This window comes from Cervus canadensis, chromosome 14, assembly GCF_019320065.1.
Source record: "Cervus canadensis isolate Bull #8, Minnesota chromosome 14, ASM1932006v1, whole genome shotgun sequence".
NCBI classification, from domain to species: Eukaryota; Metazoa; Chordata; class Mammalia; order Artiodactyla; family Cervidae; genus Cervus; species Cervus canadensis.
In genome coordinates, this window is record NC_057399.1 from 70,806,122 (window position 1) to 70,829,298 (window position 23,177).

The window sequence follows — 23,177 nt, forward strand, 5'->3', positions numbered from 1 at the left end:
AATACGAGGAGCAAGAAAAAAAAAGCAAAATACAAAAACGAGGAGAACACAAGGGGCGAAAATCAGAGGAGGATCAACAGTATGCCACTACGAGGAGCAAGAGAAGTGTGAAAAACCCGAGGCGAAGAAACAGGGGAGAAGAATACGAGGAGCAAAGAAAAAAAAGCAAAATACAAAAACGAGGAGAACACAAGGGGCGAAAATCAGAGGAGGATCAACAGTATGCCAGAACGAGGAGCAAGAGAAGTGTGAAAAACCCGAGGCGAAGAAACAGCGGAAAAGAATACGAGGAGCAAGAAAAAAAAGCAAAATACAAAAACGAGGAGAACACAAGGGGCGAAAATCAGAGGAGGATCAAAAGTGTGGCACTACGTGGAGTAAGAGAAGTGTGAAAAACCGAAGGCGAAGAAACAGGGGAGAAGAATACGAGGAGCAAGAAAAAAAAAGCAAAATACAAAAACGAGGAGAACACAAGGGGCGAAAATCAGAGGAGGATCAAAAGTATGGCACTACGAGGAGTAAGAGAAGTGGGAAAAAGCCGAGGTGAAGAAACAGGGGAGAAGAATACGAGGAGCAAGAAAAAAAAAGCAAAATACAAAAACGAGGAGAACACAAGGGGCGAAAATCAGAGGAGGATCAACAGTATGCCACTACGTGGAGTAAGAGTAGTGTGAAAATGCTGATGCGAAGAAACAGGGGAGAAGAATACGAGGAGCAAGAAAAAAAAAGCAAAATACACAAACGAGGAGAACACAAGGGGCGAAAATCAGAGGAGGATCAACAGTATGCCACTACGTGGAGTAAGAGAAGTGTGAAAAACCCGAGGCGAAGAAACAGGGGAGAAGAATACGAGGAGCAAGAAAAAAAAAGCAAAATACAAAAACGAGGAGAACACAAGGGGCGAAAATCAGAGGAGGATCAACAGTATGCCACTACGTGGAGTAAGAGAAGTGTGAAAAACCCGAGGCGAAGAAACAGGGGAGAAGAATACGAGGAGCAAGAAAAAAAAAGCAAAATACAAAAACGAGGAGAACACAAGGGGCGAAAATCAGAGGAGGATCAACAGTATGCCACTACGTGGAGTAAGAGAAGTGTGAAAATGCTGATTCGAAGAAACAGGGGAGAAGAATACGAGGAGCAAGAAAAAAAAAGCAAAATACAAAAACGAGGAGAACACAAGGGGCGAAAATCAGAGGAGGATCACCAGTATGCCACTACGTGGAGTAAGAGAAGTGTGAAAAACCCGAGGCGAAGAAACAGGGGAGAAGAATACGAGGAGCAAGAAAAAAAAAGCAAAATACAAAACGAGGAGAACACAAGGGGCGAAAATCAGAGGAGGATCAACAGTATGCCACTACGTGGAGTAAGAGAAGTGTGAAAATGCCGATGCGAAGAAACAGGGGAGAAGAATACGAGGAGCAAGAAAAAAAAAGCAAAATACAAAAACGAGGAGAACACAAGGGGCGAAATCAGAGGAGGATCAAAAGTGTGGCACTACGTGGAGTAAGAGAAGTGTGAAAAACCCGAGGCGAAGAAACAGGGGAGAAGAATACGAGGAGCAAGGAAAAAAAAGCAAAATACAAAAACGAGGAGAACACAAGGGGCGAAAATCAGAGAGGATCAACAGTAGGCCACTACGAGGAGTAAGAGAAGTGTGAAAAACCTGAGGTGAAGAAACAGGGGAGAAGAATACGAGGAGCAAGAAAAAAAAAGCAAAATACAAAAACGAGGAGAACACAAGGGGCGAAAATCAGAGAAGGATCAACAGTAAGCCACGACGAGGAGTAAGAGAACTGTGAAAAAGCTGATGTGAAGAAACGGGAGAAGAATACGAGGAGCAAGAAAAAAAAAGCAAAATACAAAAACGAGGAGAACACAAGGGGCGAAAATCAGAGGAGGATCAACAGTATGCCACTACGTGGAGTAAGAGAAGTGTGAAAAACCCGAGGCGAAGAAACAGGGGAGAAGAATACGAGGAGCAAGAAAAAAAAAGCAAAATACAAAAACGAGGAGAACACAAGGGGCGAAAATCAGAGGAGGATCAACAGTATGCCACTACGTGGAGTAAGAGAAGTGTGGAAAAACCGAGGCGAAGAAACAGGGGAGAAGAATACGAGGAGCAAGAAAAAAAAAGCAAAATACAAAAACGAGGAGAACACAAGGGGCGAAAATCAGAGGAGGATCAACAGTATGCCACTACGAGGAGTAAGAGAAGTGTGAAAAAGCTGATGTGAAGAAACAGGGGAGAAGAATACGAGGAGCAAGGAAAAAAAAGCAAAATACAAAAACGAGGAGAACACAAGGGGCAAAAATCAGAGGAGGATCAACAGTATGCCACTACGTGGAGTAAGAGAAGTGTGAAAATGCTGATGCGAAGAAACAGGGGAGAAGAATACGAGGAGCAAGAAAAAAAAAGCAAAATACAAAAACGAGGAGAACACAAGGGGCGAAAATCAGAGGAGGATCAACAGTATGCCACTACGTGGAGTAAGAGAAGTCTGAAAATGCTGATGCGAAGAAACAGGGGAGAAGAATACGAGAAGCAAATAAAAAAAAGCAAAATACAAAAACGAGGAGAACACAAGGGGCGAAAATCAGAGGAGGATCAACAGTATGCCACTACGAGGAGTAAGAGAACTGTGAAAAAGCTGATGTGAAGAAACAGGGGAGAAGAATACGAGGAGCAAGAAAAAACAAGCAAAATACAAAAACGAGGAGAACACAAGGGGCGAAAATCAGAGGAGGATCAACAGTATGCCACTACGAGGAGTAAGAGAAGTGTGAAAAACACGAGGAGAAGAAAAAGTGGAGAACAATACGAGGAGCAAAAAAATAAAAATAAAAGACAAATACGAGGAGCAGACAAGGGGGGAAAATAAGAGGAGGATCAAAAGTGTGGAAATACGAGGAGCAAGAAAAGTGGGAAAAACACGAGGAGAAGAAAAAGGGGAGAACAATACGAGGAGCAAAAAAGAAAAAAAAAAGAAAATACGAGGAGCAGAAAAGGGGGGAAAATAAGAGGAGGATCAAAAGTGTGGAAATATGAGGATCAAGAAAAGTGGGAAAAACACGAGGCGAAGAAACAGGGGAGAACAATACGAGGAGCAAAAAAAAAAAGAAAAATACGAGGAGCAGACAATGGGGGAAAATAAGAGGAGGATCAAAAGTGTGGAGATACGAGGAGCAAGAAAAGTGGGAAAAACACGAGGAGAAGAAAAAGGGGAGAACAATACGAGGAGCAAAAAAAAAAAGAAAAGAAAAAGTCAAGGAGCAGACAAGGGGGAAAAATAAGAGGAGGATCAAAAGTGTGGAAATACGAGGAGCAAGAAAAGTGGGAAAAACACGAGGAGAAGAAAAAGGGGAGAACAATACGAGGAGCAAAAAAGAAAAAAAAAAGAAAATACGAGGAGCAGAAAAGGGGGGAAAATAAGAGGAGGATCAAAAGTGTGGAAATATGAGGAGCAAGAAAAGTGGGAAAAACACGAGGAGAAGAAAAAGGGGAGAACAATACGAGGAGCAAAAAAAAAAAAGAAAAGAAAAATTCGAGGAGCAGACAAGGGGGAAAAATAAGAGGAGGATCAAAAGTGTGGAAATACTTGGAGCACGAAAAGTGGGAAAAACACGAGGAGAAGAAAAAGGGGAGAACAATACGAGGAGCAAAAAGAAAAAGAAAAATACGAGGAGCAGACAAGGGGGGAAAATAAGAGGAGGATCAAAAGTGTGGAAATACGAGGAGCAGGAAAAGTGGGAAAAACACGAGGAGAAGAAAAAGGGGAGAACAATACGAGGAGCAAAAAGAAAAAGAAAAATACGAGGAGCAGAAAAGGGGGGAAAATAAGAGGTGGATCAAAAGTGTGGAAATACGAGGAGCAGGAAAAGTGGGAAAAACACGAGGAGAAGAAAAAGGGGAGAACAATACGAGGAGCGAAAAAAAAAAGAAAAGAAAAAGTCAAGGAGCAGACAAGGGGGAAAAATAAGAGGAGGATCAAAAGTGTGGAAATACGAGGAGCAAGAAAAGTGTGAAAAATCCCAGGAGCAGGAAAAGGGGAGAAAAATACGAAGAGCAAAAAAAAAAAAAAAAAAACAGAAAAATACGAGGAGCAGAAAAGTGTGAAAAATAACAGGAGCATCAAAAGTGTGAAAATACGAGGAGCAAGAAAAGTGTGAAAAATCCCAGGAGCAGGAAAAGGGGAGAAAAATACGAGGAGCAAAAAAAAAAAAAAAGACGAGGAGCATGAAAAGGTGTGAAAAATGCGAGGAGCATGAAAAGGTGTGAAAAATGCGAGGAGCCAAAAAAAAAAAAATCCCCTGAGAGTTCTGCCCCGCCCTCTCCTCTATCATCTTAAGCTGCTGGGCAATGTGATCATCACACATATTTTCACATCCTTTAAAAAAAACATAGTTTTAAAAAAAATGCCTAAATGTAAATGGATGCAAAGTCAGACATTTACAAACAAAAAGGTTCAGAGCAGACTTTGGTTTCATTCAAACCAGAAACACTCTTAAAAAGCATTACAGAGAGTAAGGACAGTGCAGAGAGCAGGAACAACGTGGCTAGAATCTAGTAAATGCATGTGAAATTCTACCATAGAGTTTGTTTTCAATCCATGTGGAGGGGAGGGGGCGAGGGAGGGGAACATTATTACAGTCCCCCAGGGGTGTCTCCTCCTCTGACAGGCCATCATCATACAACAGTGAGTCGGATGGGGTGGACACGGCCAGGTCCAAGTAGTCCTGGAAGGGAGAGAGACCTGGTCACTCCTGGAGCAGGTCATTGCTGGACATGCCCCCCCCCCCCCACCCCCGCCCTGCCTGATAGCAGAAGCCCCAGCCGAGTCCCACCCCGCACCTATCAACCTCTCGCCAGATCTGAGCCCCTGGCCAGGTCTGTCAGCATGAGTTCCCCCAGCCTCTGGTCCTCATCACAGAAAATCACCTCTTGGAGGCAGAAATGTGTTCCCTCATTGTTCTGGTCCTCTCTCTGCAGCGCTAGGGGCACCAGGCCCAGCACTGGAGAACAGGCCTGTTTATAAAACCTGAGGCTCTGGGATTGCAGTCCCGTGACTCATGTGGGAAGGCCAAGACACATTCCCCATCTGCTCCACACTTTCTGGCTTCCCTCCAGGCACTCCTGCCATCTCCAATATCAAGTCAGGACCAAGAAATCTGAGTCATCGGTGTGGGTTTTGCATAAGATGCTGCTAGAGGCTTCAGCTCCCAAGCAGGATGATTTGTGAGGACCGGCTACTTCCACTGCCCTGGTTAAAGGTGTCAAGAATGCTTCCAGTGTGTTTCTGGCTGGTTCTCAGCACTGTTCTAGGAAAGCTGTCTGTAGGCATCAGCTATTACCTCTGTTTAGGGCAAATCATAGGATGTGCCCAAATGATACACCAAGGTTGGGTTTTATTCCAAGGGGCCCAGTCCATGCATCTTGCCTTCCATGTTTGGAGAAATGACAACTTTCAGTAACTGTGTCAATTTAAGGATGAAACCACCAGAGGGCTAAACATCCCTTAAAAAGCCCTGGCATGCTGGCACTCTTATTCCTACAGGTTACATTGTCTATGGTAAGAGGTCCTTCAGAGCCAGCTGGGAGGCTACTATTTGTCACAGTTTCCACTGCTCCCTTCACTTCCCACCCCTAGCCAGACCCTTCATAGAATCTGAATTTAGGACACATTCATTCCAACTTTACTTCCTCAAGTTCCATTATTGAAAATAATTTTGTTTGGCTTTGGCATATCTTCTTCCCACCCCTGTCTGTGGAGGGCTCTTCCTAAGTGTCAAGGTAAAAATCCTGGTTTCTCCCTAATTTCAAGAAGTCCAAGAGGCCTGGATTAAGGATAAAGGTTCGTGCCCGCCCCGCCCCCTGCCCCCAGTCTGCCCTGCCCCCTACCAGGAGACGACATGACCATCTCACTCTGCACAGCCGCACTCTGCCTTTGTATTGGGAATTCCATGAACTGGGGTGAGGGAAGTGGCACCAGGGATTGGCTCGGATCAACAGTATGCCACTACGAGGAGGAAGAGAAGTGTGAAAAACCCGAGGCGAAGAAACAGGGGAGAAGAATACGAGGAGCAAGAAAAAAAAAGCAAAATACAAAAACGAGGAGAACACAAGGGGCGAAAATCAGAGGAGGATCAACAGTATGCCACTACGTGGAGTAAGAGAAGTTTGAAAAACCCGAGGCGAAGAAACAGGGGAGAAGAATACGAGGAGCAAGAAAAAAAAAGCAAAATACAAAAACGAGGAGAACACAAGGGGCGAAAATCAGAGGAGGATCAACAGTATGGCACTACGAGGAGTAAGAGAAGTGTGAAAATGCTAATGTGAAGAAACAGGGGAGAAGAATACGAAGAGCAAGAAAAAAAAAGCAAAATACAAAAACGAGGAGAACACAAGGGGCGAAAATCAGAGGAGGATCCAAAGTGTGGCACTACGTGGTGTAAGAGAAGTGAGAAAAACCCGAGGCGAAGAAACAGGGGAGAAGAATACGAGGAGCAAGAAAAAAAAAGCAAAATACAAAAACGAGGAGAACACAAGGGGCGAAAATCAGAGGAGGATCAAAAGTGTGGCACTACGTGGAGTAAGAGAAGTGTGAAAAACCCGAGGTGAAGAAACAGGGGAGAAGAATACGAGGAGCAAGAAAAAAAAAGCAAAATACAAAAACGAGGAGAACACAAGGGGCGAAAATCAGAGGAGGATCAACAGTATGCCACTACGTGGAGTAAGAGAAGTGTGAAAAACCCGAGGCGAAGAAACAGGGGAGAAGAATACGAGGAGCAAGAAAAAAAAAGCAAAATACAAAAACGAGGAGAACACAAGGGGCGAAAATCAGAGGAGAATCAAAAGTGTGGCACTACGTGGAGTAAGAGAAGTGTGAAAACCTCGAGGCGAAGAAACAGGGGAGAAGAATACGAGGAGCAAGAAAAAAAAAGCAAAATACAAAAACGAGGAGAACACAAGGGGCGAAATCAGAGGAGGATCAAAAGTGTGGCACTACGTGGAGTAAGAGAAGTGTGAAAAACCCGAGGCGAAGAAACAGGGGAGAAGAATACGAGGAGCAAGAAAAAAAAAGCAAAATACAAAAACGAGGAGAACACAAGGGGCGAAAATCAGAGGAGGATCAACACTATGCCACTAGGTGGAGTAAGAGAAGTGTGGAAAACCCGAGGCGAAGAAACAGGGGAGAAGAATACGAGGAGCAAGAAAAAAAAAGCAAAATACAAAAACGAGGAGAACACAAGGGGCGAAAATCAGAGGAGGATCAACAGTATGCCACTACGAGGAGCAAGAGAAGTGTGAAAAAGCTGAGGTGAAGAAACAGGGGAGAAGAATAGAGGGGGAGAGAAAAAAAAGCAAAATACAAAAACGAGGAGAACACAAGGGGCGAAAATCAGAGGAGGATCAACAGTATGCCACTACGAGGAGTAAGAGAAGTGTGAAAAACCCGAGGCGAAGAAACCGGGAGAAGAAATAACGAGGAGCAAGAAAAAAGCCAAAATACAAAAACGAGGAGAACACAAGGGGCGAAAATCAGAGGAGGATCAACAGTATGCCACTACGAGGAGCAAGAGAAGTGTGAAAAACCCGAGGTGAAGAAACAGGGGAGAAGAATACGAGGAGCAAGAAAAAAAAAGCAAAATACAAAAACGAGGAGAACACAAGGGGCGAAAATCAGAGGAGGATCAAAAGTGTGGAACTAGGTGGAGTAAGAGAAGTGTGAAAAACCCGAGGCGAAGAAACAGGGGAGAAGAATACGAGGAGTAAGAAAAAAAAAGGAAAATACAAAAACGAGGAGAACACAAGGGGCGAAAATCAGAGGAGGATCAAAAGTGTGGCACTAGGTGGAGTAAGAGAAGTGTGAAAAACCCGACGCGAAGAAACAGGGGAGAAGAATACGAGGAGCAAGGAAAAAAAAGCAAAATACAAAAACGAGGAGAACACAAGGGGCGAAAATCAAGAGGAGGATCAACAGTATGCCACTACGAGGAAGTAAAGAGAGTGTGAAAAAGCTGATGTGAAGAAAACAGGGGAGAAAAGATACGAGGAGCAAGGAAAAAAAAGCAAAATACAAAAACGAGGAGAACACAAGGGGCGAAAATCAGAGGAGGATCAACAGTATGCCACTACGAGGAGCAAGTGAAGTGTGAAAAACCCGAGGTGAAGAAACAGGGGAGAAGAATACGAGGAGCAAGAAAAAAAAAGCAAAATACAAAAACGAGGAGAACACAAGGGGCGAAAATCAGAGGAGGATCAACAGTATGCCACTACGAGGAGCAAGAGAAGTGTGAAAAACCCGAGGCGAAGAAACAGAGGAGAAGAATACGCGGAGCAAGAAAAAAAAGCAAAATACAAAAACGAGGAGAACACAAAGGGCGAAAATCAGAGGAGGATCAACCGTATGCCACTACGTGGAGTAAGAGAAGTGTGAAAAACCCGAGGCGAAGAAATAGGGGAGAAGAATACGAGGAGCAAGAAAAAAAAAGCAAAATACAAAAACGAGGAGAACACAAGGGGCGAAAATCAGAGGAGGATCAACAGTATGCCACTACGTGGAGTAAGAGAAGTGTGAAAAACTCGAGGCGAAGAAACAGGGGAGAAGAATACGAGGAGCAAGAAAAAAAAAGGAAATACAAAAACGAGGAGAACACAAGGGGCGAAAATCAGAGGAGGATCAACAGTATGCCACTACGTGGAGTAAGAGAAGTGTGAAAAACCCGAGGCGAAGAAACAGGGGAGAAGAATACGAGGAGCAAGAAAAAAAAAGCAAAATACAAAAACGAGGAGAACACAAGGGGCGAAAATCAGAGGAGGATCAACAGTATGCCACTACGAGGAGCAAGAGAAGTGTGAAAAACCCGAGGTGAAGAAACAGGGGAGAAGAATACGAGGAGCAAGAAAAAAAAAGCAAAATACAAAAACGAGGAGAACACAAGGGGCGAAAATCAGAGGAGGATCAAAAGTGTGGCACTAGGTGGAGTAAGAGAAGTGTGAAAAACCCAAGGCGAAGAAACAGTGGAGAAGAATACGAGGAGCAAGAAAAAAAAAGCAAAAAACAAAAACGAGGAGAACACAAGGGGCGAAAAACAGAGGAGGATCAAAAGTGTGGCACTACGTGGAGTAAGAGAAGTGTGAAAAACCCAGGCGAAGAAACAGGGGAGAAGAATACGAGGAGCAAGAAAAAAAAAGCAAAATACAAAAACGAGGAGAACACAAGGGGCGAAAATCAGAGGAGGATCAACAGTATGCCACTACGTGGAGTAAGAGAAGTGTGAAAAACCGGATGCGAAGAAACAGGGGAGAAGAATACGAGGAGCAAGAAAAAAAAAGCAAAATACAAAAACGAGGAGAACACAAGGGGCGAAAATCAGAGGAGGATCAACAGTATGCACTACGAGGAGCAAGAGAAGTGTGAAAAACCCGAGGCGAAGAAACAGGGGAGAAGAATACGAGGAGCAAGAAAAAAAAAGCAAAATACAAAAACGAGGAGAACACAAGGGGCGAAAATCAGAGGAGGATCAACAGTATGCCACTACGTGGAGTAAGAGAAGTGTGAAAAAAGGCGAAGAAACAGGGGAGAAGAATTCGAGGAGCAAGAAAAAAAAAGCAAAATACAAAAACGAGGAGAACACAAGGGGCGAAAATCAGAGGAGGATCAAAAGTATGCCACTACGTGGAGTAAGAGAAGTGTGAAAAACCCGAGGCGAAGAAACAGGGGAGAAGAATACGAGGAGCAAGAAAAAAAAAGCAAAATACAAAAACGAGGAGAACACAAGGGGCGAAAATCAGAGGAGGATCAACAGTATGCCACTACGTGGAGTAAGAGAAGTCTGAAAAACCCGATGCGAAGAAACAGGGGAGAAGAATACGAGGAGCAAAAAAAAAAAGCAAAATACAAAAACGAGGAGAACACAAGGGGCGAAAATCAGAGGAGGATCAACAGTATGCCACTACGAGGAGTAAGAGAAGTGTGAAAAACCCGAGGCGAAGAAACAGGGGAGAAGAATACGAGGAGCAAGAAAAAAAAAGCAAAATACAAAAACGAGGAGAACACAAGGGGCGAAAATCAGAGGAGGATCAACAGTATGCCACTACGAGGAGTAAGAGAAGTGTGAAAAACACGAGGAGAAGAAAAAGTGGAGAACAATACGAGGAGCAAAAAAATAAAAATAAAAGACAAATACGAGGAGCAGACAAGGGGGGAAAATAAGAGGAGGATCAAAAGTGTGGAAATACGAGGAGCAAGAAAAGTGGGAAAAACAGAGGAGAAGAAAAAGGGGAGAACAATACGAGGAGCAAAAAAGAAAAAAAAAAGAAAATACGAGGAGCAGAAAAGGGGGGAAAATAAGAGGAGGATCAAAAGTGTGGAAATATGAGGATCAAGAAAAGTGGGAAAAACACGAGGAGAAGAAAAAGGGGAGAACAATACGAGGAACAAAAAAAAAAAGAAAAATACGAGGAGCAGACAATGGGGGAAAATAAGAGGAGGATCAAAAGTGTGGAGATACGAGGAGCAAGAAAAGTGGGAAAAACACGAGGAGAAGAAAAAGGGGAGAACAATACGAGGAGCAAAAAAAAAAAGAAAAGAAAAAGTCAAGGAGCAGACAAGGGGGAAAAATAAGAGGAGGATCAAAAGTGTGGAAATACGAGGAGCAAGAAAAGTGGGAAAAACACGAGGAGAAGAAAAAGGGGAGAACAATACGAGGAGCAAAAAAGAAAAAAAAAAGAAAATACGAGGAGCAGACAAGGGGGGAAAATAAGAGGAGGATCAAAAGTGTGGAAATACGAGGAGCAAGAAAAGTGGGAAAAACACGAGGAGAAGAAAAAGGGGAGAACAATACGAGGAGCAAAAAAAAAAAAGAAAAGAAAAATTCGAGGAGCAGACAAGGGGGAAAAATAAGAGGAGGATCAAAAGTGTGGAAATACGAGGAGCACGAAAAGTGGGAAAAACACGAGGAGAAGAAAAAGGGGAGAACAATACGAGGAGCAAAAAGAAAAAGAAAAATACGAGGAGCAGACAAGGGGGGAAAATAAGAGGAGGATCAAAAGTGTGGAAATACGAGGAGCAAGAAAAGTGGGAAAAACACGAGGAGAAGAAAAAGGGGAGAACAATACGAGGAGCAAAAAAAAAAAGAAAAATACGAGGAGCAGAAAAGGGGGGAAAATAAGAGGTGGATCAAAAGTGTGGAAATACGAGGAGCAGGAAAAGTGGGAAAAACACGAGGAGAAGAAAAAGGGGAGAACAATACGAGGAGCGAAAAAAAAAAAAAAAGAAAAATACGAGGAGCAGAAAAGGGGGAAAAATAAGAGGAGGATCAAAAGTGTGGAAATACGAGGAACAAGAAAGGTTTGAAAAACCCGAGGCGAAGAAAAAAGGGAGAAGAATACGAGGAGCAAAAAAAAAAAAAGAAAAAGAAAAATACGAGGAGCAGACAAGGGGGGAAAATAAGAGGAGGATCAAAAGTGTGGAAATACGAGGAGCAAGAAAAGCGGGAAAAACACGAGGAGAAGAAAAAGGGGAGAAGAATACGAGGAGCAAAAAAAAAGAAAAATACGAGGAGCAGACAAGGGGGGAAAATAAGAGGAGGATCAAAAGTGTGGAAATACGAGGAGCAAGAAAAGTGTGAAAAATCCCAGGAGCAGGAAAAGGGGAGAAAAATACGAAGAGCAAAAAAAAAAAAAAAAACAGAAAAATACGAGGAGCAGAAAAGTGTGAAAAATAACAGGAGCATCAAAAGTGTGAAAATACGAGGAGCAAGAAAAGTGTGAAAAATCCCAGGAGCAGGAAAAGGGGAGAAAAATACGAGGAGCAAAAAAAAAAAAAAAGACGAGGAGCATGAAAAGGTGTGAAAAATGCGAGGAGCATGAAAAGGTGTGAAAAATGCGAGGAGCCAAAAAAAAAAAAATCCCCTGAGAGTTCTGCCCCGCCCTCTCCTCTATCATCTTAAGCTGCTGGGCAATGTGATCATCACACATATTTTCACATCCTTTAAAAAAAACATAGTTTTAAAAAAAATGCCTAAATGTAAATGGATGCAAAGTCAGACATTTACAAACAAAAAGGTTCAGAGCAGACTTTGGTTTCATTCAAACCAGAAACACTCTTAAAAAGCATTACAGAGAGTAAGGACAGTGCAGAGAGCAGGAACAACGTGGCTAGAATCTAGTAAATGCATGTGAAATTCTACCATAGAGTTTGTTTTCAATCCATGTGGAGGGGAGGGTGCGAGGGAGGGGAACATTATTACAGTCCCCCAGGGGTGTCTCCTCCTCTGACAGGCCATCATCATACAACAGTGAGTCGGATGGGGTGGACACGGCCAGGTCCAAGTAGTCCTGGAAGGGAGAGAGACCTGGTCACTCCTGGAGCAGGTCATTGCTGGACATGCCCACCCCTCCCCACCCCCGCCCTGCCTGATAGCAGAAGCCCCAGCCGAGTCCCACCCCGCACCTATCAACCTCTCGCCAGATCTGAGCCCCTGGCCAGGTCTGTCAGCATGAGTTCCCCCAGCCTCTGGTCCTCATCACAGAAAATCACCTCTTGGAGGCAGAAATGTGTTCCCTCATTGTTCTGGTCCTCTCTCTGCAGCGCTAGGGGCACCAGGCCCAGCACTGGAGAACAGGCCTGTTTATAAAACCTGAGGCTCTGGGATTGCAGTCCCGTGACTCATGTGGGAAGGCCAAGACACATTCCCCATCTGCTCCACACTTTCTGGCTTCCCTCCAGGCACTCCTGCCATCTCCAATATCAAGTCAGGACCAAGAAATCTGAGTCATCGGTGTGGGTTTTGCATAAGATGCTGCTAGAGGCTTCAGCTCCCAAGCAGGATGATTTGTGAGGACCGGCTACTTCCACTGCCCTGGTTAAAGGTGTCAAGAATGCTTCCAGTGTGTTTCTGGCTGGTTCTCAGCACTGTTCTAGGAAAGCTGTTTGTAGGCATCAGCTATTACCTCTGTTTAGGGCAAATCATAGGATGTGCCCAAACGATACACCAAGGTTGGGTTTTATTCCAAGGGGCCCAGTCCATGCATCTTGCCTTCCATGTTTGGAGAAATGACAACTTTCAGTAACTGTGTCAATTTAAGGATGAAACCACCAGAGGGCAAGCAAGGTCTGTGTCTATTTTCTTTACTTGCATCCCCAGCATCTAAGGCAGAATACAGGAGGCAGCCCATTGCCCAATCAATATTAGTGAAAACTGTGTTGATTTCCTCTATCACCTAGAGTTGTAAACTGGAGGCACACAGATATGTTGTTTGGCCCACACTGAGCTTTTGGAAATTGCTATAAAAACTGGGAAACATAAACATCCCTTAAAAAGCCCTGGCATGCTGGCACTCTTATTCCTACAGGTTACATTGTCTATGGTAACAGGTCCTTCAGAGCCAGCTGGTAGGTTACTATTTGTCACAGTTTCCACTGCTCCCTTCACTTCCCACCCCTAGCCAGACCCTTCATAGAATCTGAATTTAGGACACATTCATTCCAACTTTACTTCCTCAAGTTCCATTATTGAAAATAATTTTGTTTGGCTTTGGCATATCTTCTTCCCACCCCTGTCTGTGGAGGGCTCTTCCTAAGTGTCAAGGTAAAAATCCTGGTTTCTCCCTAATTTCAAGAAGTCCAAGAGGCCTGGATTAAGGATAAAGGTTCGTGCCCGCCCCGCCCCCTGCCCCCAGTCTGCCCTGCCCCCTACCAGGAGACGACATGACCATCTCACTCTGCACAGCCGCACTCTGCCTTTGTATTGGGAATTCCATGAACTGGGGTGAGGGAAGTGGCACCAGGGATTGGCTCCGGGTACTCACTCTGCTCTTAACCATCATCTTAGATATCTAGGTCTTTGCTGATGTCGGCAAACACTGGCCTCTTGTCTGGTTCCCGCTTCCAGCACTGCAGCATTAGACTGTACCTGGTGAGACAAACAGGTGGGTGGTGACAATCCAGCAAGGATTGCCCAGTCACAACCACCACACCCAGTACAGTGCACCTGGGCCCCAGAGGCTCTGGTCCAAAATCCCAAAGCTGTTCCTGTGTCACTGACATCCTTCTCTGAGTTGGGCCAGGGTATGATGGGTCAGCAGGGGCTCACAGTGTCTGGCGCTGTGGTCCAGCCATGCTTGTTATGGCAGCTAACGCAGAAATGCCAGTCCTTAAAACTCTTATGAAGGATGAACTGTGTATGAACACAAAAACCTGCCAAGCACACTCTGTCTTGCACCTCCCTCCCTCCCTCCCCTGGGGCTCTGGCAGGGCTGCAGGGGCCACCTTGTGGGTGAGTGCTGGGCCTGTGCCTGCCAGTCTAGGGTGCCCAGGGAGGCAGCACCTACTCACCCTTGCACTCCCACAGCCCTGAGCCAGGCACATGGCAGGTGCATGACAGACTTTGTAGAATGAATGGACCAGTGTGTGTCTAACTATGGACGACCCCCTTCTCATGTGTTCTCAACCTGTTCTCCAAGGATCATCTGATGGAACCACCATTTGATGAGAAGATTCTGGTGCCCTCGAGCTGAAGTCCAGGTGCCATCTGCCTGCTCTTTGTCTGCCTTGGTGTCTCCACTTGGGCGCTCCCCTGTATGTACCCCTGGGGCCATTCTGAATTACCTGCCCCTCCCCAAGCATCCTGGGACAGGTCTCTAGCCTTAGACTGAAGCTGCTCCCTCATCCTTCCACCACCTCTCCTGGGGTCCTGCTCCCCCTCAGCTTGTAAGTCCCCCCAGGAGGCCCACCCAGCCCCCAGTGGAATCTGGGTCCCCAGCATCTGCCATCATGCCCAAGGGTGGTTCTCTGTCATCTGTGCCTTTGTCTTAGCCCGTTGCTTCCAGCTGCCCAGCTCGCCTAGGGCTGGCACCCAGGGCTGCCCAGCAGTGGGAAAGGATGAGTGTGCATGACCCCACCCCTCCAAAACCTGGAGTGTCAGTGGCTGGGGAGGCTGGACCAGAGAAAGCATGCTCACATCTCCTCGCTGCAGTTGTCTGGCCTCTCCATCCGATAGTCTGTCTTCAGAAGGTTGAAGAGCCGCTCTGGAGGAATCCCAGGGTAGGGGTTGCCGCCCAGGGTCACAATCTCCCACAGCAGGACACCAAAGGACCACCTGCAGAACCAGAGGGCCAATGAGCGACTGCACTGAGTCTGTGGCATCCTCAGCGCCCCAGATATCCTCCCCCTGGGCAGCAACAGGACCCGAGTTCCCTGTACAGAGAGTGGTCCAAGTGCCCACAGTTTCAGCCTAGGCTGACCAGACAGATGGAAGTGGAATGGAGGCGGGACCAGGTGTCTGCCTGCCCTGCCCCAACCCCCTGGCAAGCTGCTGCCCAAGCTCAGCCCCCATATCCAAAAAGGGCAGGTGGCTGACCCCTGAGGTGAAGCTCTGTAGCATCAGAGACGGCACAGGGAATGCAAATGAGCACAGTGAAAAGCAGGTCAAACTGAGGCCACAGGGCACCAGGGCACTCTGCAAAACCCTTTCACCTTTTCTGTGTGCCTGGAAATTTTCATAAGATGTTAAAAGGAAAAAACACTGCAATGGGAAAATATCAACTGTGAGGGAAAATTTACTGTCAAGTGGGGACAAAATCATCACAAAACAGCATTATCACACAAGCCCGTTTACAGTAATAAAGAATGCCTGCATGCCACGGACAACTCTAGGCAAGGCCTGTGAGTGCTGGCCGTAGTTATTTTGGGATGGTGGGGCCCCATTGACTTTTAGTCTCATTATGCTTTCCCCTGCATTTCCAGTTGTTTTACAGTCCACTTGGTAATCAGAACACAGCTGTTAAAACTGTTTAAGAATTGCCTTTTCACAGCCTACTTTATTTAAAACATGCAAGGCTGTTTACAGCAGAACATTTGGAAACAAGTCTGTTGTGGTTTTCAAAACAATTGAGAATGCAGTTGGACTTGGAAGACTTGAGTTTTGGTCTTGGAGCAGTTTGGGTACCGGAAACCCATTCAAGGTCACTCCACCCTAAACCTGTCTCTGGGTGGGGACCAGTCTCCAGGGACCTGCTTGAAGCCCGCTCACACTCAGGCTCACAGAGAGGGAACTGTTCAGCTGGGACTGTGTGTCACTGAGATGTCCAAAGAGAGGGCAGGGGAGGTGGGGGAGGCAAGGGGGCTGCAGCTATGGCTCACATCCTCATGCATTCCACCGTGGCACTCAGAACTACTGCCTGGGCCTTTGCCATTTGCTGTGTGAGTACACAAAGCTTCCCCATCCACAGCCCCCCAGTTTGGGGAGGTCACTCTGGACGGCTGGAATGAGCTGACAGGGACTCAGGGCAACTCTGTTCCCCAGCAGAGCTGCCCAGACAGGTGCATACATGTAACCTCCACCCCAGGAAGGCAACACCCAGACTCACACATCACTCTGGGTGGTGTAGATATGATCAAAGAGGGACTCAATGGCCATCCACTTGACTGGGATCCGACCCTAAGGAAGGAGTGAAAGAAAGGCATTAACGTTGCTCTGAGATCCTAGGAACTGGTGTGTGTGGGGGACACATCTCAGGCTCTTTCAGCTCTTAGGGAACACTGAGTAATGACTCCAGTGTGTTCCTGGGTAGAGGCCAGCAGCCCAGCCTCACAGGGGCTGGAGTCCTAGCCCCGCCTTCCTAGGCTTGGCTGAGACCCCCGAGGGAGTCAGTCGGCCTGCCCACAGCTATACAAGGTGTGCTGGTCATGCACCACATCCCAAGGAATTGATGCTAAGTGCAAGCCAGGCCCCACTGTGGTCACTTCTCGGGAGATCAGGGGCACTGCACCCTGGGTGCTGCCCAGTGGGTAGGCTGGAAGCACTTCCATCAAGATCTCCCCTGATTTCTGAGGGTGAAGGGGTCTGGGAAGCCAACATCCAGTGTTTCCATCTTGGGAATTTCTGACACAAATGAACACACTAAAGGCCTTTCTAAGAAGCTCTGAGCGAAGAAATCAATGTGAGTGTCTTGAGTCTGATTTTTCCCTTATTTTATCCCAGGGCCCTTTTAGCATCCTCTAAAAGACTGTCCTCCACCATGGAGAGGCTGGAGTTCAACCTAACAAATCCTTTCTAATGCAACTTAAGAAATAGCTTTTTGGTACAAATAGATCAGCGGGCTTTCCTGGTGGCTCAGTGGTAAAGAATCCACCTGCAGTGCAGGAGATGCGGGTTTGATCCATGGGTCAGGAAGATACCCTGGAGGAGGAAATGGCAACCCACTCCAGTATTCTTGCCTGGGGAATTCCATAGACAGAGGATCCTGCTGGGCTACAGTCCATGGGTCGCAAAGAGTCAGACACGACTGATCGATTAAACAACAACAAACAGGTCAGCATCAAGGCACAATCAATTAAAAAAAAGGCATTTGCTTTGGATTTTAATGCATTTATTGTACTTCTTTTTTTTTTTTAAAGTACTATTTAGGATTCATACCCTACATGAAGTGTGACTGCTTCGAGGGTGTGTGTTTCTAACAATGCAACCTGCAGGCTGTGCTCTCAGGGGCCGAGCTTGGGCACCTTGTGCTTCCTTGCTGGGTGACACAGGGCCTTCCCGAGGACCAGTGCATCAACAGGAAGTTCCATCCAGCCCCCTCCACGGGGTAGGGAGCACCCCTCTCCACTTCCCCTTCAGCACTTCTAAGATGTGCTGTCACAACAGAAACCCCACAAGAAATCAAATGTCATCCTCACAGCCCCAGGAGCACCTGGGCTTCACTCGCCCCTCAGAGCAAAGCTGAAGTGTATGTCGTGGCTTTCTGTGTTTTTCTTTTTGAGCAGCATCTGTTCTGAATGCCAGCTTAGCTGTGTGTCTTGAGGGGGCCTGTGATCTTCCCTGTCTAGTCTGTCACAGGGAGGCTACTAGAAAGGGGTTGGGAGGATAGCAGCACCAAGAAAGTCAAGACCAATGTCACAGGGAAGGGGACCATACCAGGGAACCAGGTTTCCCAAGAAGGTCCCCGAACCACCTGTTTTAGTGACTTGGAAAAAGCTTCCCAAATCTCTACACTGCAACTCTGGACTTTGTCTCCAGGATCCTCCTGATTGCCTTCCAAACTCACTTAGTCAGCCGTTCCTAGGCCCTTGGACCAGGAGCATACCCTGCTGTAAAGTGGTTCAATCCTTTCTGTAAAGAATGACTAGCAAGCTTGGGTTTAATTCATTTCTTTTCCCCAAGCAAAGGACTAAAGTTACACAGAAAGTAAAACAGTGACCTTCACTCTGCAGCAGTGAGAGGAGCAACTGCAGACAAGAAGATTGTTATTTCTGCAGTGGTGGGTGACCTTTAGAAGTGATAGTGATGAAAAGTGAGAGAAGCTGCAGGAACCCCACTCCCAGCAGGGAGCTCCAAAACAGCACGTGTGGCTGTGAGGAAGAGAAGGAACAGGCTCAAGACTGAGTCCTGCTCTGGGTCTCTGGGGACCCAGGACTAGGAAAGAGTTCGGGGATGAGGACTGGAAGTTTGCACTCTAAAAACCCGCTTTATCTTCCTCAGATCAAAATCTGTCCCCACCCTGTGGGCTCCCTGACCATGCCCTCTGCCCTCAGGCCATCACACCCCAGAGCCTGGTACCTTGCTCCTCTTCACGTAGGAATCCTCTTCATAAACATCTCGGGACAGACCAAAATCTGAGATTTTCATCCTGTGGCCCTCGGCTACCAGGATGTTTCTGGCTGCCAAGTCCCGATGGACAAGCTGTGGAAAAGACAACAGCAGGGACCCCTGAACCCCGGGCCAATCGCTGGCGGAGGGGGCGCGGGGCTGGGGCGGCACGCACCTTCATCTCAGCCAGGTACTGGATCCCTTGTGAGATCTGCCAGGCAAAGGAGACAAGGTCGCCCATGGTCAGGGCCTGCTCCTCCAGGTTGTCCAGGTAACTGGAGTTGCGGCTGCCCCCGCTGCCCACGTAGCCAGGTCCCGCCTTGCGGCTCTCTCGGAGGAAGCCCCGCAGGGAGCCGTACTTGGCATACTCCACGATGAGGAGCAGTGGCCCTAGGGGCAGAGCAGTAGGTACGTGGGCTGGCTGCTTAGGTGACCCTGGGCAGGCAGAAGTTGGGCCAGCACGGGGCAATCGCTTCCAGCAGCCTGAGGACTCAAGCCTCAGCTCACTCTCCCATCACTCTGCTCTCCACCTTGCAGCACTATGTTACTTCAGTCATGTCTGACTCTTTGTGACCCTATAGACTGTAGCCTGCCAAGCTCCTCTGTCCATGGGATTTTCCAGGCAAGAAGAGTGGAGTAGGTTGTCATGTCCCCCTCCAAGGGATCTTCCTGACTCAGGGATTGAACCCAAGTCTTTTACATCTCCTGCATTGGCAGGCAGGTTCTTTATCACTAGTGCCACTTGGGAAGCTCCTCCATCTTGCAGGGGCTTTGGATTCCAAAGCCAGCTGCCTGGACAGTTGACCACAACCTCTTTCCTGGGTGTCCAGGGCAAGCAGTCACTGCATTTGAAGCTGCCCTGGGAGATAACCACTGCTGCTCGGATGTCAGGAACTTTCTGTACCCCTGGTCTTGCCACAGTATGGCCTGGGGACAGCTGATGGAGGCAGAGGTTCTGGACTGCCCCTGGCCACCCTCTCCCTGCCCTGCCTGCTCTCAGGCCACAGTCCTCCCCGAGGCCCGGCCCTGAGTGCTACTGGTGCCCCTGCTGCTCTCTCCCTGTCGGCCTCCCATCTCCCTCACACCCGAAATACACATGCACCCACGCGCACATGCACACACACACACACACACACACACACACACACACACAAAGTGGGAGGCCCCCAGGGTGGCAAAGCAGTTTTGGAAGACTAATAGAGCAAAATGCTCTTATGTGAAAAATGATCTGCCATTGCCTTTGCCACCCCAGGCTGGGGTGGGGTTGAGATCACCTGGAGGTTATGGCATATCTAGTAGGTGCCCAGGAGACACTGCTCATCTCTGGACTTCCCTGTCTTAAGGGCTCAGCCTGGGGCAGGGTGCTGACAACCAGGATGTCGCCAGAGACCCCAGGGAACACTCCTGTGGCAGCCCTCATGGTCCACTGACACACAAGTTTCAGGCAAGAGCCAGAGAAACCATGCTTCCAGGAAGAGAGAGGACAGGTGCCAGAGAAGAAAAGGATGGGGATGAGGGAGAATGCAGAATGGAGCAGCCCAGAGCCCCTGGCTTGTGCCCAGCAGCTGCTAGTCCCCGGCTGGTCTTACCATCCTGGCTGCAGGCCCCGTACAGCTTGATGACTTGCGGGTGGTTGACCTGCTTCAGGAGGTTGAACTCTGATAGCAGGTCCCACAGCTCGCTTGGGGAGGCATTCTCTGAAATGCACAGAAACAAAGCAGGTCACAAAGTCCCTGCTACCACCATGCTGGGTCACAGGCGCAAACGAGGGGTCTACACAGACTTGTCTCCTTCCCAGACATCCTACTCAGGTTCAGACTGAGGCCTGCCAGGACCTCACTGCTTGGAGCTACTCTCAGCCCATGGGAGGGTCAACAGCGGCCTCAATTGCCTACAGGGAGTAAGAACCAGAGGAGCGCACTTCCATGTGAGCAGAGTCTTTCCATGGAAAGCCTTCTGGGCTGGGCTATGCATGCAAATGGCATTATTTCCCTGCAATCACCATCTCTCAAAGACAGTGGCGTTAACCCTTCATTAACCCTTCTGGGGAGGTAAAGGGACTCCCTGGTGTCCCCAAACACCTGCCAACCAAGCACTTGGCAAAGGGGGGTGAGGCCCTGGAGAAAGGTGAAGGCCATGAGACTTCACAGAAGTCGTCTTGCCATGCTGAGTGTGTGTTTTCCAAGGGCAGAGATAGTTGTGCTCAGGAGCTTGGGTGTGGAGGTCTCCTGGCCAACTGTCCTCCTGGGTCATGGCCCCACATCCCACTGCCCAGTTGTGCCACTGCCTCTGGCTGTAGACTTGTCTGGAAATGAGAAGACAGCTGCAAGATGGGGCATTGGAACCCTTTGGACCACACATGAGTGACCCAGGGCCAGTCTCACTGTGCCCTCTTAGGGCCTGGGGTCTCATAGACAAGGGGCAACCCCAGTCTGAGGGCCTGGGTAAGTACACAAAAGTACCCGGCACTGCATGGCTCCCCGACTGCTGAACATCAGAGTGCATCAGCCTAAAATGTGCCCATCACATGGCCACTGGGCCCTCAGTTGGTCAAGCTGAGGCAGAACTCAGCCATGGCAGAGGACTGTCTACCCAGTCCCTGCTGAGAAGCAGCAGTGAGGATACCCAGCATGTGCTAAGACTGGGGCAGTGCTGGCCCACTAAGGGCTGGGGGGGATGGGGACTGGGAAAGGCAGGGACCTGGGGGACAGGGGCCAGTCCTTACAGGTGGTCTCTTCACCAGGACCTCAGTGGACGCTTGGCGAAAGAAATTAATGGGGCAGACTGAGGTGGGGAGAGCTGTCGGTTTTGAACTTAAGGGCTTTTAATTTAAACTCGGATCTTTACCCAACATTGATACACAAGCAACATGGCTCTGAAAGCTTTCAAGGGAGGAATGTCTTACCCTGCTTCTCCAGGGACCACACCAGCCCACATCATCCATGGTGGAGGTCCCTAGACTGCAGCCACTCAAGAAGAGCAGGGGAGGCGTATTGGTTCTTCAGGAGGCAGCAGGCTGATTGCCAGAGTCCTGGCTGTCATAAGGGCTTCATCCACCCACTGGGGCCCCCGCAGGTGTGAGTGGCAGAGCCCCCTGTGTACTGCCTGGGCACGTACCTTTCAGCATCTTCACAGCCACAGTCGTGTACCCTGCTTTGCCTTTCAGCCGAAAGGCTGTGGCCTTGACCACTTTTCCAAATTCACCTTCTCCCAGAGTTTTTCCAAGCACCAAGTTCTTCCGTGGGAATTCCCACTTGGGATCCTCCTACATTGGGTTTGAAGGAAAAAGAGAGGGAAGAGAGATGGCGAAGGTAAGAAGAAAGGAAGAAGGCAAGAGCCGGCGGACAAGCTCCATGTGCAGACGGCCGACTGTCACCTGAAGTGACAGGTGACAGTCACCATGTCCAAGGGCAAGACCCCACAGTCAGGCCCTGAGGTGCCATGACAAGATGCGTCCCCCCACAGGAAGGCAGGTGTTGCCACAGACTGGCTGGACTCCGTATGCTCATACCCTCACTGGCCTCCATCTACTATAGATGCCCTGGGCCACCTCAGGCCCAGGGCCTGGTATCTCCAGTGAGAGAGTCAGGGTTTACTCAGCACCCACAGGTGCTCACAGGGGGACCACAGCCTCTTCCCTGGGACTCAGGCCCAAGCCTCATGGCACCACCTCTGTTTTGGACACCAGGCACTGACAGTGGCCCAGGCTCCAGGACTTCCAAGAGAACTCAAGTGGCAGCTGTGGCCCCAGTTGCCTACCAGCCCTGCACTCCCAGCTACAGGATGGGGTGTCAAGAACACCTTCCTGGTGTGGCAGCCTCTAGAAAGTTACCACTGTGCCCCTCAGGTACCCCCCCATCCCTCCCTGACAATGTGTGGAAGAGTCTGCTCCTCCCACAGCCCAGCCACTGGCCAGAACTTGCACACACCGGCCTTCCCAACACACCATGCCCACTGAAGACCCCTCTGGGGTGGGGTCTTCCCAGACCCCAAGACTGGCTCGAAGACCTGAACTCTGGGGATGCTGAAGCCTGTCTGGAACCTGCCTTCCCGTCAGCACTGGATGCCCAGGTCCCCAAGTCTTGCTGTGGCTGGGTGTGGGCATGGCTCCAGGGGCTGCTTATGATGTGCCTGGCAGGCTCGCCTAACCCACAGACACACACTGGTGACCCACTGCCCCCCCCCAGGGACCAGAACCCTGTGTTCTTACGTCTGGGAGCAGAGGCAGGCTCCTCTAAGCACCACGGCCAGGGGCGCCTTCCAGCCAGCTCCCCAGGTGTCCTGGTGTCTCAGCTTCCCCAATAACCCATGTTGTTTGTTCTTTAAGTTGCAAAAGAGGCAGTCGTGTCTGACTCCCATGGACTGTAGCCAGGCTCCTCTGTCCATGAGATTCTCCAGTCAAGAATACTGGAGTGGGTTGCCATTTCCTCCTCTACCAAGAATCCATAGTCAGGCTCAAAGGTGACAACAGAGTCACCACCACCCTGGTGTCCACACTGCACTGGATAACAGCTGACTGCACATAAAGACTGGGCTAAGAGGGGATATCTCTCATTTGTTTCTCTTTAAAAGTGCTAAAACCCCAA

The 23,177-nt window shown here is 48.3% G+C and overlaps 1 long non-coding RNA gene and 1 pseudogene across 2 annotated transcripts; both read right to left on the minus strand.

The window, feature by feature from the left end:
• Positions 1 to 4,462: 4,462 nt before the first annotated feature.
• On the minus strand, positions 4,463 to 5,517 carry LOC122453094. 2 transcript variants are annotated; one of them, XR_006272946.1, is made up of 2 exons: positions 4,937 to 5,517; positions 4,463 to 4,734 (listed from the first exon to the last, which is right to left on the minus strand). It is a non-coding gene; the product is annotated as an uncharacterized LOC122453094 (long non-coding RNA). The 2 variants fall into 2 exon arrangements; XR_006272947.1 differs by having other exon boundaries at positions 4,850 to 5,517.
• Positions 5,518 to 12,068: 6,551 nt separating this feature from the next.
• Positions 12,069 to 23,177, minus strand: part of LOC122453091 — a 43,824-nt pseudogene continuing 32,715 nt past the window's right edge.